At 35.7% G+C, this 14,434-nt stretch overlaps 1 pseudogene; it reads left to right on the plus strand.

Moving 5' to 3' along the window:
- LOC108287124 overlaps positions 1 to 14,033 on the plus strand; it is a 48,459-nt pseudogene extending 34,426 nt beyond the window's left edge.
- Positions 14,034 to 14,434: the final 401 nt, after the last annotated feature.

Raw genomic sequence — 14,434 nt, forward strand, 5'->3', positions numbered from 1 at the left:
TCTGATTTCATTGAGACTTGTCAGCACTATCCCATAGCATAGGCAAATCATGTTTTCCTTTATAACATTCCCTAAGCTCTGTGTCTACCTTATGAGAACTCTTATTTTGGAAATCACCTTACTGCCACAGATCCTTTAATATGAGATCCTCTTTAAATGACCCTAAGTAAACACTTCTATCACAAGTTTCACATGTGTTTTGAGGATTTACTTAGAGCAAGTTGGAAGAGACTGCTTGCTTTTAATCTCTCCTCCTTCCGATAGCTGAAGCACCTGGGCAATTTTTTTCTTGTCCAGTGTTTTTTCAAGTTTGAGTTCAAAACTAGCCCATGTTCTCCACAAATACAAGCATCATATATGAAGCATTCTCTGCAGTTGTTTGAGGGACCCCTCACTGTTAAGCACAGCTTTCCCATCGTGAAGGAGGAATTAGGATTATGGAAGAGATTTCTCCTAAGAAATATTCCTGAATTTTATTCTCTGCCCTTTGCCTTACTTTTATGTTCTTTATCTATCTGATAATTCTAAGATTGTGAAATTTGTTTTTATTAATTTTAGCTATAAATTCTACATATAATTTTTATACTCACTTTGGTATCTGATATCAATCATATTCATGCTGCATTCAAAAGTGAAGCAAAAAGGGTACCATTTAAAAATTCCACTGTATTTCATGTATGCTGATGTTATATTTGTTTTTGTTCTTATTGTAACAATTAGTTGCCTAAAAATCAGAAGTTTATTATTTTATAGTTCTTATAGGTCAAAAGTCTAACATGAGTCTCACTGGACTAAAACGAAGAGCAAGACTATATTCCTCCCTTGGAGCTATTGGGGAAATATATTTTCTTGCTCATTCAGGTCGCTGAAAAAATTCAATTCTCTGTTATTCCAGAACTGAATTCCTAGGATGTAAGCTGAGTTCCCTGTTGTTAAAAAAATAAAAAATAAATTTAAATTCGCAGAGTTTATTTTAGCCAAGAGTGATTCATCAATTGGTCAGCACTCAGAACTGGGAGTGGTACAGAGAGCTCCACTCAGCAATGTGGGTGAGCAGTGTGTATAAAGAAAAGATTAAAAAGTAACCTCAAGCTGTAGGTTGATTGGTTACGACTTGACATTTCCCTTACTGGGCAGGGTGTAAGCAGTTGGCGTCTTGTGATTGACTGAAGCTGAAGCTTGGCTCCTATGATTGGCTGAGATTCTTGCTATAAGAGGTATTCAAGTTAGGTTGCAGTTTGTTTGCATACTGAGATTGCAGTTCTCTAGTAGAAACTCAGTGTAAGGAGGCAACCTCAGACCAACATTAGTTTCAATTCATACTTGCCTGGTATAGTAGAAGTGCGTTTCCTGCAAGGTGTAACTTGAGGTCATTCCCAGGCTTTGGAGTCTGCCTGTGTTCTTTGGCTCCTGACTCCAGTAGTTTGTCTTCGAAACCCACCAAGGATGAGATGAGTCCCTCTCAGGCTTTGACTCTCTCCTCTGTTGTGCTCTGTTAAATCTGTCTGATGCAATTTTCTGCCTTCGTCTTCTACTCTTAAGGGAACAGGGGATTAGACTGGGCCCTCCCTGATAATCCCCTATAATCTTCCTATTTAAAGATTAGCTGATTAGCAAATGTAATTTCTTATAGAACTTTAATTCCCTATTTTACATAAGATGTTAAAATAGCTGGTGCAGTGGCTCATGCCTGTAATCATAGCACTTTGGAAGGCCAAGACAGGCAGATCATGAGGTCAGGAGTTGGAGACCAGCCTGGCCAACATAGTGAAACCCCATCTCTACTAAAAATACAAAAACTAGCCAGGCGTGGTGGTACAGGCCTGTAATCCCATCTACTCTGTAGAGTGAGGCAGGAGAATTGCTGAACCTCGGAGGCAGACTTTGTGGTGAGCTGAGATCACACCTGGGCAACAAAGCGAGATTCCATATCAAAAAACAAAACAAAACCAAACACAAAACCCAAGATGTTAAAATATTCACGGGGATTAGGATGTGCACATCTATGGTGGGACGTTAACCTGTCATGGAGGTGTAAGGAATATTTAATAAATAAAGAATTTCTTTAAGGATACTAAAAACATGTCAGGTAAAAACAAACATAAATCAAAGTTATTAATGTGCACCAAACAGTAATTAAATTAAAAATGCATTTTTTTTTTACATAAGTTAAAAAAGGTAATTTTTACATAAGTTAAAAAAAGCTCACAATAGTGCTTTGAAGTTTAAAGCAATTAATACCTTACCATCTCAAAAGTCATACATTTTTTTCAAACTGCAAGGAAATTAGACCAAGAATAACAATTTTGCTAGGTACTTTCTAAAAAATTTTAACCTATCAGATAAAAAAAAAAAAAAAAAAAAAAAAAAAAAAAAAAAAAAAAAAAAAAAAAAACTCAAAAAATCTGAGGACACTGAGAATTTTAAAAATGTACTATTTGTCTAAAGAAGATCTAGCACTAGCTTTTCCAACTCACCACCCATGGTCTGCATGCAGCCTGCAGTGGCTTTGAATGAGGCCTAATACAAATTCATAAACTTTCTTAAAACATCATGAGGTTTATTTTTAGCTTGTCAGCTATCAAAAGTGTTAGTGTATTTTATGTGTGGTCCAAGACAATTCTTATTCCAGTGTGGCCCAGGAACACCAAAAGATTAGACACTCCTGATCTAGCTGAAATGTATCAGGCAATGCTGCTGAAAATAGTTTTTTGGGAGGAAGGGGTCTCCATGATTTATTTGAATTCAAATTGCATAAATATATTGTGAAAACAAGTAGAAAGAATACATTTTCATGATGGGACATTAAAACTTGGCTTTAAAAATCAATTTTTGAAACAATTTGTGGCTATCTGATATCACAGAACGAAACAGTAAAGGATAGACTTTAAGACGTGGTTGCGGGTCCACACTTCCATTGCTCAAATGGTGGTTCTAATATTTGCCACTTCTGTAATCTTTGTAAAGCCGTTTAATTTCCCTTATCTGAATTTCCTTATATATATAACCATCCTTGTGAAGATTAGACTAGTTAATGCATGTGAACTTTCTGAAGGTTTCTCTGCTTTTGTAAAGTCCTCAGTAAGTTCAGTAATCATGTTTAGCTGGCAAGAGAACATGTATACCATTAGAAATTGAAGACACTTTTTACTCAAATTATAAGATATCTGAGTCCCTGATACCTCTTTCTATTGCTGAAGCATATTATAATTATGGAATATATCAATCTTGGTTTATTAGAAATACTATGCAATATTTTTCACTGTATTCTAAATCAAGAGTTAGAGTGAGACTCCATATGATGCAAGAATAACAAAACAAACATCTTTTCTTCTACTTGTTAATTAAACCCATTCTGAGAAGCTAATTCTTCCCTTCTGTTGTATGAAATTAAAGGAATTTCCTGTGACTTCAGCAGTTACTCAACAAAATAACAACATAACCTTGTTTCTCCAGTTACTTTCAGTCTCACAGAAGATTTATGTAATCAAAAACTTAATTATCCTGTATAATAGTGAAACTTCAAGTTTTATTTAAAGATTCCTCATTTCACTAACCTGGCCTTATATGAGGCTGGAGAACCGCCTTGGAAATGGACATTTGGTAGACCTTTTCATCCTCCACGTTGCTTTTCTACTATTCTCCTTTGCTTATTAATGATGCACTATGATCTCCCAGGGAAACAGCTCGGAGGAGGTTAGAAAATATGTTTAAAGGGCAAAACACTTTCACTTGCTTGGTTGCATAATGATTTGATTTTTGGATCTCTTGGGGCCTGGATTCTGGTCAAAGATTACTCTATAGTAGGTACATTTTAAGTTTCTTAACTTTAAGACACACCGGCTCAAAGAATATCTAAATTTAGTTTTCTGGATTGAGGCAATGCATTCGCTCAGGCTGACTGCTTATGAATTTCTCAGTTCCTGGACTTCCAGATGTCCATCCTGTTGTTGGCATTACATAATTCCTCCAGATAGTACTTCAAAGGAGTATTTTAAATGGTATCAGCTTAGCTCCCTTTTTGCATAGCACATATCTGGTGCAATCCAAATTTATATATGTGTAGCTGTCTCCCAATGAAGGATTTTCTCTCTCCTGTTTTGCCATCTCAGGTGGATAGCAAAACTTCAGGCTAATCGTATGTGAAATAGACAGTATCCACTGTACCCAAATTCAAAAGTGGATATGTCAGCATAACGATGTATTTTTACCCACTCCCTCCACTAAAAAATGGGAAGAAAAATGATAGGAAGCTTCTCACTTTTTTTTTTCCAAATGTATTTTATTCCCATTCTTTCACTTAAAAATAAATAAAAACAAATTTACCTTTTCTTTTTTAATGTTCCAAAGAAAACCTAGTGCCTCAGTTTAGAATATGGAACTCTTGCCACTTATCTTTCTTCATCGATCTTTTGAAGCCTGGTTAACATCATTATTCTAGATTCTAAATTGCTTTTCCTATTTCCTTCTGTTCTTCCTTCCCTTCCCTCCCTCCCTCCCTCTCTCCCTCCCTCCCTCCCTCTCTCTTTCTCTTCTTCTCTCTGTTTCTTTCTTTCTTTCCTTCTTTCCTTCTTTCTTTCTTTCTCTTTCTTTCTTTCTTCTTTCTTTCTTTCTTTCTTTCTTTCTTTCTTTCTTTCTTTCTTTCTTTCTTTCTTTCTTTTTTCTTTCTTCTTTCTTTCTTTCATTTTCTTTTGAGACACAATCTTGCTCTGTCACCTAGGCTGGAGTGCAATGGTGCAATCACAGGACACTACAGCCTTGACCTCAAGTAATCCTCTCACCTCAGCTTCCCAGGGTAGCTGCCACTACAGGTGCATACCACCATGCCTCGGTAAATGTTCTATTTCTTTTTTTAAAGATGGGGTTTCATTATGTTGCCCAGGCTGGTCTCCATGTCCTGGGCTCAAGTAATCTATCTGCCTAGGAATTACAGGCATGCTGGAAATGTGCTGGACTTACAGGCATGAGCTACTACAACTGAGCAACTCTAATTCATAATGTAAACCAGTGCTTGTCTTTTTAAGAATTATCTGTGTAACTCCTTGTCTGATTTTTTAGAAAGTCCTTGCTATATAGGAGTCACTTTAAAAAATGCTAGTTATTAACCATATAGATACAAATTAATCAGATACTTAAATAATTTAGTAGTGTATTAGCAGAAGCTTTACAAAGCCAATATATTTTTCATGTAACTTTTTTCATAGAAATACAAATAATAATTATATTTAAGGATTATATAAATGTAGTCTATCAAAAAACACAAACATTAGAAAATTTAAAAATGGGATTAAAAACTTTTGATAAAATGTAACATTTTTTAAAATCCTTGGAAATTGAAAAAATAAACATAAAAAATATATCAATATTAAATTAAAATATCGAACTCTAAGGTGATTATGTTAAAACATGAAAGAGAATGGTCAGAAGATATATAATCATAAAATATACATTATGTGGAAATCCATTGGAATGCCCATAGAAGTAATACATTTACAATTGTGATATTTGACAAAAATGAGCCAAAATACAGAGCTTTATGACATAGTTAAAATAAAGAGGACACTTTTAACATATTTTTATTGCTGAGCTACAAAAGGAGAATACTTCAGAAGCAACCAAAGGAAAATGTATTCGATAGAGGTAATTGATAATACGAAAATTTACTAAGGATTATAATATATTAATTTAATAATGGGAGACAGACATTATTCCTGAGAGGAAATTTTGAAAATGCCAGAAACAAAATGTATGTAAATTATGTCACAGTTAAAAATTTTAAGATAAATCCTTGTTGTAGTTTTTGAAACTTAAACTCCTGCATATTACACTCATACATACGACGTAAAAAATAGTAATCAAGAAATGTATTTAAAAAACGCAAGGAGGTTTTTACCAGTTGCAACTATAGTAACTAAAATACTGTTGACACTCAATTGGGATATATAATCTCAAGAGTAAATCAGAATAGATAAAATAACCTGAAATAAATGTGAAAATTGGTAATTTATAAAACAAACAAAGAAACAAAAACCGGAAACTAAAAAAGTTCTTAAACCTGGCAAAATTATTTTTCACTTTTTGGCTTAAGGCTGAATATGAGATATTCTTTATAAACTGTTCAGAGGTTTGTCATTGCCCATGGTTTTGAATTTGCTGATGTGCCAAAACAAATATAGTTATTTCAGATGTTACATATATTAGGAAACAATATTTTTAATTTTATATGTATGCTCTTTGTCAAAATTTTATCAATTTTTTGATGATATTATCTCCAACTGTTTAAAGTATAATAACTTCTCTTTTGCAATAGAGATAAATTTAACATTCTAAAATTGAAACACTTGTTCAATTTATCATCAAAATGGATGAGTTTTTACAAAGTAGGATGGAAGATTTTTTTGTGATGGGCTTACCTGTTTCTTCAATGGAATATGACTGCAGACAAATTCTCAAGTTTATAGAATTAGATTGAACTTCATATAAAAGAGGAAATTTATTCCAAAATTTTAATCTTGCAGTACATTAACATTAAATGTTGAATTTCCTAATACATACTCATAACCAAATTGCAGTGGACTGAATATACCCCTGTCTTCCCAAATTTATATGTTGAAACCTTAATCCAAGTATGATAGTATTCGGAGATGAGGTTCTTAGGAGGGGATCAGGTCATGAGGGTAGCGTCTTCATGAATTGAATTATGCCCTTATGAAAGGAAACCAAAGAGAAAACTGGCTTTTTTCTGCCATTGGTGGACACAGGAGGAAGTTCTATAAACCAGAACCGGGTCCTTACCAAGAACATTGACCCTGCTGGCACGCTAACTCTAATGTCCAGAAACATGAGAAAAAAATATTTGTTGTTTAAGCCACTCAATTTCTAGTATGTTGTTATAATAGCCTGAGCTTACTAAGACAAAATGGAAGGCTAATATAGAAGAGACATTTTTCAAAGCTTGAAATATTCCTCATTTCTTTGCCTTCTTGGTAATTATTTTCTAATTAGATTTTATAGACTTTGCTTTTATTACAATAAAGCAGTTTTCCCTTAAGGCCTATATGGAAAATATATGATTTAAATATAGAAGTATATAAGCACAAGGAAAGTCTTGGTACAGCAAAACTGTAGGAATGAAAATTAAGTATTGGAGACTGAACTTTTTTCTTCTTTCAGTTTATAGTTCAATATATAATCCTGGAAAGGCTACTTTACCAATAGGCAGATACTCTATTTTTAAAATAACCTTTAATGATAGTTTTCTTTTAAACAATTTTTGAAAATCTAAATATCTCAAATAGTGCATGTTTAAGCTCTTCCCCCCACCTCCTGAGCTCCATTAGCAAAACTATACTCTAAAAATAGAGAAAAGTTAAACATTTGGACACATGCTGAGTTCATAACCTAGGTCACATGAAAGAGCAGGACTAGGCTAGAAGGCTTCACAAAAATTGTATAAAACATACTTTTGAATTTGTCCTTGGGTTTAAAAATGAGCCTAAACTTGCTGTTGATTGCATTTGTTTATTTATTTATTTATTTATTTATCTATTACACATTTCTATATTTGTTTGAGAGCATGTATCAAAAGACAAATTTGTCCCTAAGAAGCAGTGGCTTAAAATAATAAAAATCACCATTCTCTTTTATTCAAAGCAGTATTAACTGTTATGTAAATCAGTTCAAAAGTCAGAAACTTATGTGAATTCTGTTGCTTCTTAATACCATTTGCTATTATTATCTTTTTGATTTTTCTATGTATTCAATATCATACTTCAAAATCAACATATGCTATGTGTCAAGATAAAAATATTATATATGATCCTCAAACTGTTAAGTATGAATTATCAATTTTAAATATTTCTTCTTTGAAGATATTAAGGCTCAAAAAAATTTAAAAAGTTTTCATAATGGAACACCTAGGATAAGCTTGTGTGTATTTCCACCCCAAAATATATCTGCATGCTGTTACGTATAATTTTCTTCTTCAAAATGCTGATGTGTATATTATTTAACTAGAAATATTTTAGCAATGGTTACTTAATCTACCTGCTTAGGTATTGCTCTTTTAAAAAGTCAGTGTTTTTAAAATTTGAGACTTTACAAAACAGTTATTTTTTATTGAAGATTATGACAAATTTGAAATACAGCACATACAATTAAACAGTTTGACACTAAACTTACATAATCAGATATAACAATAGTGTAATTCCTATGTTATACACATGTAAAAAGTCTTTACCTGATTTATAAATTAAGCGTAGTTTGGAAAATTTCTGCTACATTCCTTGCTGCCCATTATATGTTTACTCGGCTTTGTGTCTCTCCTGGTTTTATTTGTTAAAATTATTATTCGTATACTTTAAGTTGTGGGCTACATGTGCAGATCATGCAGGATTGTTACTTGCCATGGTGGCTTGCTGCACCCATCCCCCCATCACCTACAGTAGGTATTTCTCCTAATGCTATCCCTCCCCAATTCTCCCACCCCCTGCTATCCCTCCCCTAACTCCCCCACCACCCAAGAGGCCCCAGTGTGTGATGTTCCCCTTCCTGTGTCTATGTGTTCTCATTGTTCCATATTCACTTATGAGTGAGAACACACAGTGTTTGGTTTTCTGTTCTTGTGTCAGTTTGCTGAGAATGATGGTTTCCAGTTTCACCCATGTCCCTGCAAAGGACATGAACTCATCCTTTTTTATGGCTGCATAGTATTCCATGGTATATATATGCCACATTTTCCCTGTCCAGTCTATCATGGATGGGCATTTGGGTTGCTTCCAAGTCTTTGCTATTATAAGCAGTGCCGCAATGAACATGCACGTGCATGTGTCCTTATAATAGAATGATTTATAATCCTTTGGGTATACACCCAGTAATGGGATTGATGGGTCAAATGGAATTTCTATTTCTAGATCCTTGAGCAATTGCCATACTGTCTTCCACAATGGTTGAACTAATTTACACTCCCACCAACAGTGTAAAAGTGTTCCTATTTCTCCACATCCTCTCCAGCATCTGTTGTCTCCAGATTTTTTAATGATCGCCATTCTAACTGGTGTGAGATGGTATCTCAATGTGGTTTTGATTTGCATTTCTCTAATGACCAGTGATGATGAGCATTTTTTCATATGTGTCTCTCCTGGTTTCTCCACTGGTCTTGCATCAAAGTCAATTGTTTTCAATGTTTCAGTTTTCTTTGTAGCTCCATTGAGACTTTATAGTACAGGGCCTTTACAAATGTTATTTTCATAAGTTTAGCTATATATTTTGTTATTTCTATTACCTCATATATACAAATGCTGATTCTTCTTTACTGAATTATCTTCACATTTGCTGTTTATTTCAGAGCTCTCTTATGGAAGAAATTTGCCTCCCATGTTTTTGTGAGAAATACATTGACTGCTATGTGAAACTGCTTTTTTATTATTCTTATTCTACAGGTAATTCTAATTTCTTAGAAAATGCCGCTTTCAGCAGGAGCAACAAAGTGAAAAATTATCCCTTTGCTACCTCTCAGTTACATTGTTTATTTTGTCAATTTATCTTTGATTTCCTCTTCTTGTATTTTGCCAGCCTCAAATATGCCCAGAAATGTCCTTTCCACCCATACAAATTCTTCTTTGCCATCGAATTACAACTCAGATGCACCAAATTTTGGATCAAATAGTTCTCAGCCCTTGAACTTGAATAGAGCTCTTCATCTTATAAATGCCAGAGGAATTACTTTCAGACTAATTCATGTGGAACCGGTTCTTGGGAAATGTCTTCTGTTCACATTTTGCTAGTGTTTTTATATAATTTATCTCCCTGACTGTTCTTTAATTTTGTATATTTGTCTTATTTCTATAGGGGGTTGATGTTTTCTTTTCTTTCTGAATAGAAAAGATTCAGTTCTGTATTCTTTGGAATCAAACAGCAGTTTGCCTTTTAAAATCATTTGTCTTAAAATATTTATGGACTATCTATACTGTGATAAGTGTTGTCTTGGGTACCTGAAATATAACACAAGGAAAAGCAGGTAAATGTCCTGCATCAGGAGATATATATATATATATATATATATATATATATATATTTGATAGAGTTTGAGTTTGCTCTGGAGTGAAGTGACGCACAATCTCGGCTCACGGCAACGTCCACCTCCTGAGTTCAAATGATTCTCCTGTCTCAGCGTCCCAAGTAGCTAGGATTACAGATGCATACTACCGTGCCTGGCTAATTTTTGCATTTTTAGTAGAGATGGGGTTTCACCATATTGGTCAAGCTGGTCTCAAACTCCTGACCTCAGGTGATCCACCCGTCTTGACCTCCCAAAGTGCTGGGATTACAGGTGTGAGCCACCGCACCTGGACACATCAGGACGTTTTGCATGTGTTTTCTGTAGTAATCACAATTAAAATTGCTTTATCACCTGTATATTCATTTGTTTTCTATCTAGCTCCCCAAATTTTGAAAGCCAAACATGAGGTAGTGTCTTTCATTTATCACTGTAATGTCAGTGCCTAAGTTGTACATGATGAGTGACTACCAGTATCTGTTGCTTGTACAAAGGTAATAATAATACTAGAAGCACAATAGATATTCCCTGAGGATGAAAATGGGAAAAACTACATATAGAGAAAAAGTAACAAGTTAAATGTATTTTTGAAGTTCATATTCTTAATAGGGAAATTTAGTCTTCTTCTGGGAGAAAAATATTTTCTAAATGTTACAAATTGAACAATATTAAAATATATTGATAAAACATTAGAGATGGGTATAGCTAAATGGAGCTTACTGGATGACAAGAAAATACACTGGTTCAAAAAAGATATGCCGTGGGTTTAGCTGAAAGTATAAATATTATAAATAGAAAATTCAAATCAGTGTTAGTTGGTAAAAAAAATAAAAATTGAATATTATTTTGCCTAAAGTTTTAATACTGTTTTCTTGTGACGTTTTGCATAAGGCTTTCTTTTAGTGTTTACAAACATAGAGCACCTTCAGGGGTTTTGATTAGTTTTCCAATCTACTAAAATTTTTCAGTATTGAAAAGGAAATCCCCAAATTTTAGTTTAGCCAAGTATTTTGTGACAAACTCAACTTTTTGTTGTGTCCATAGAAAAGGTAAATAAATTGAACTAAAAGTTCAGCTCAATAAATTGATTGAGCTAAAAACCTCAAATTATGATGCAGTTATAAATTTTTTTAATTTGGTTTATTGTTTTCATACTTATATTTAGTAGAAGATACTGTTGTATTTTTAATGCAAGCATTGTTGATGATATAAAACGCCATATTGCTTTTTACAATATTTTCCAATATTATCTTTATGTTATTCAACTTAAATAATACATTAAAGGAGATGCTAAATTATTTAAGGAATTAAAATATAAAATGATTTCAGGGGTACTGATAATTTGTACCCCGTTTTGTTTTTTGAGATGGAGTCTCACTCTGTAGCCCAGGCTGGAGTGCAGTGGCGGGATCTCAGCTCACTGCAACCTCCGCCTCCCAGGTCCAGGTTCAAGCAATTCTCCTACCTTAGCCTCCCCAGTAGCTGGGATTATAGGCACAAGCCACCATGCCCAGCTAATTTTTGTATATTTTAGTAGAGACAGCATGTAGTTTAGTAGTTTCAGCATGTTGGCCAGTCTGGTCTTGAACTCCTGACCTTGCGATCCAAAAGTGCTGGGATTACAGGCATGAGCCACCGTGCCCGGCCGGTACCCCATTTTTATAAAAATTGTGATAAATCATGAAATATATGCAATTAAAGAAGAAAGAGTCATTCTTCAGAAAAATATAATAAAATATCTTTGTAGTTCTGAAAAGTATAATATGAAAGGTGAAGCTTCATGTTCAGGCCTCAGGCTAACTTCCTTTGAGTTTGAGAAGGGTCTAAGTGTACAAGAGGATTAAAAGAAAGGGCACTCCAGCCGAGAGAGGAAAGTATGAATAGCAGGGGTTGCACAAGCAACAGTCAGGATTAACTAGTGTCTGCGATGTGAGCACTGATGAACATAGGGCCAGAAAAGTTTAAACTAAAATAACTAATTGCCTGGTGAGATTTATATTAGTGTGGCTCTATGATACTATACTTCATCATTTGCCTCATTTAAATGAAGAAAAGTCAAAATATCTCTTTTCGCTTGAGAAAAAAAGAACCCACCCCATATATGTCAATACTGGCCAGGTGAGATTGCTCACACCCAAACCCTATCTCTACTAAAAATATAAAAATTAGCTAGGCATGGTTGTGTATACCTGGAGTTGTAGCAACTTGGGAGGCTGAGGCATGAGAATTATTTGAGCCCAGGAGGCAGAGGTTGCAGTGAGCCAAGCGTGTGCCACTGCACTCCAGCCTGAGTGACAGATCAAGATTCTGTCCCAAAAAAAGTGCTATATATATACGTGTGTGTGTGTGTGTGCACGCACGTGTGTATGTGTGTATAACATTCTTTGTACCTTGCCTGGGGTCAGTGTGCAAGGATGGGTGCAGGCGGGGATATTCAAAGCCAACAGCCAGAGCCAGTCCTTGTGTCCAGGGCTCACACTGGCATCTCTGAATCCTCAGAGTCCGCTGGCTTTTGAGTTCTCATGATTGGGTGGTGGGGGGGGGGGTAGTGGGTGTGGGGGCGCAGGGGTCCCTGGTTTGCAACTCCAGGAATGCAGCTCCAGATGATCGCGTTTCTCCCCCAATATGTGTCCCCCACAGTCACGCTCTGCCCTGAGATGCAGCATTTGACAAGTGACCCCTCAACACATAGCACTTTCACCCACATCTGAGTTAACTTTGTTCTTAATCTCCTTGAGACTTCCTTCCATCTCCAGAATAGGTCTTTATTTCCCAGTTCATTTTTGCCCATAAAATTGAGTTTGGAGGTTTGGATATCATGCAGAGAAGGCAGCTTAAAGGGTATCAGATGAGCACCCATCTGATACCCTTCCTCTTGAAAAAGTTCATGCTCAGGTTTTTGTGGGAAAAGTGAAAGCCAGTACCCACAGGAAGCTATGGCTGAGCACAGGCTCACATCGCAGCTGCTTCTCAGCCGCCTATCTTTGAGGTGATAGCACAGGACAGTTTAATGATGGCAGTGAGATCTGCTCTTGAACATGTGGTCAAGGTTCTTGCAGAATCACATCCCACCTGCCATGGCTTCTTGTGGAGGTGGTTTGATGAAATCTTTACCACATCTTCTGCTCCAGCAGTGTTATCTGTCTAGAACCAGTGCCTCATTTTCTGAAAACTTTTATGGCTTAAAGAGAATCATAATGGGGGACACTCAAAGTCTCAGAGACTGGCTAGTGCTGGTCTCCTAAAGAAGCAGCTTTGGAAATCAATTACATTCCTTGTTCTTCCCTATCTGAAAGTGAAGCTGGAGAACTTGGTTTCTAGCTTAAGAGAAGAACATGAATGTTCCATTCATCCCCCTTCTTCCCACTGGAAACTATTTTATAGACACTTCCTGACAGCCTACTCCTTTGTTAACATGGCCTGAGAAGGATGGTTTCTTGTACAACTTGGATACATCCTAGGAAAAGCTCAGCATCACTCACCACTGCTGAGGTTGGCTGGAGTTCAGCTAGGTTGATTGACAGTTCAGGATATGCAAACTCTGGAACAGACCAGCTGAAGCCAGCATGATGCAGCAACCATCCAGGAGTGTTAGTGAGAAGATAAGGTCAGCTATGAAGAAAGCTTTGAGGGGTGTTGCCTGATCCTTGTCTACTGACCTTTCTGTGAGTGTATTCTTCTTGTGGTTCCTGGACTGGTGAAAATCAATAAACCATCAAGTCATTGACTGCTCTGCCTACTCCACTACCGCCTGTACATCTAGACTATAACTCTGATTCTCCCTTTACCCAAAATGAAGACTGTGTGCCCACTGTGTTATAAGACCCACGTGAATGGTAATGTTCTTGCCATCTCTATCTATGTGTTTTGTTACTGCTGTGTGTTTCATTATGTGAGGAGTCACCAAGCTTGACCTATCACGGGTTATCCAACCAAAGCACAACGTCTGATTAAATTCTACTCCCCTGAGAACTGAAAAAAAATTACAAAAAATACTTTATGAAGAAACAATATAATCACTGGTTTTCAGATTTCAAATTAAATATTTCTGGTCAAATTATTGTATTAGTGCAAGATAATCTTGTTTGTTTGCCTTTTAGTGACTGGAATACAGGGAATTGGGTAGACTTTTGTTTGAGAGCAGAAAGCAAGATAAATGATTGAAAAAGTCAGCAGCTACCATCCACAGAGTAGCACTAAAGTGAGGTCACTAAGTATTAGTGGCTTAGAGAAAGGGTCCCATTGACCTATGTCCTGGATTCAGCCCACTGAAGAGACAGAGCTGGCTCACACTGGGGTCTCTCTGATGAAGTTCAGCATATTTGATCATTGAAGTGCAAAACACAAAGTGAATAAACACTAAACAAACCTAGAAGC

This window comes from Cebus imitator, unplaced genomic scaffold, assembly GCF_001604975.1.
Source record: "Cebus imitator isolate Cc_AM_T3 unplaced genomic scaffold, Cebus_imitator-1.0 Scaffold337, whole genome shotgun sequence".
Lineage (NCBI taxonomy): Eukaryota > Metazoa > Chordata > Mammalia > Primates > Cebidae > Cebus > Cebus imitator.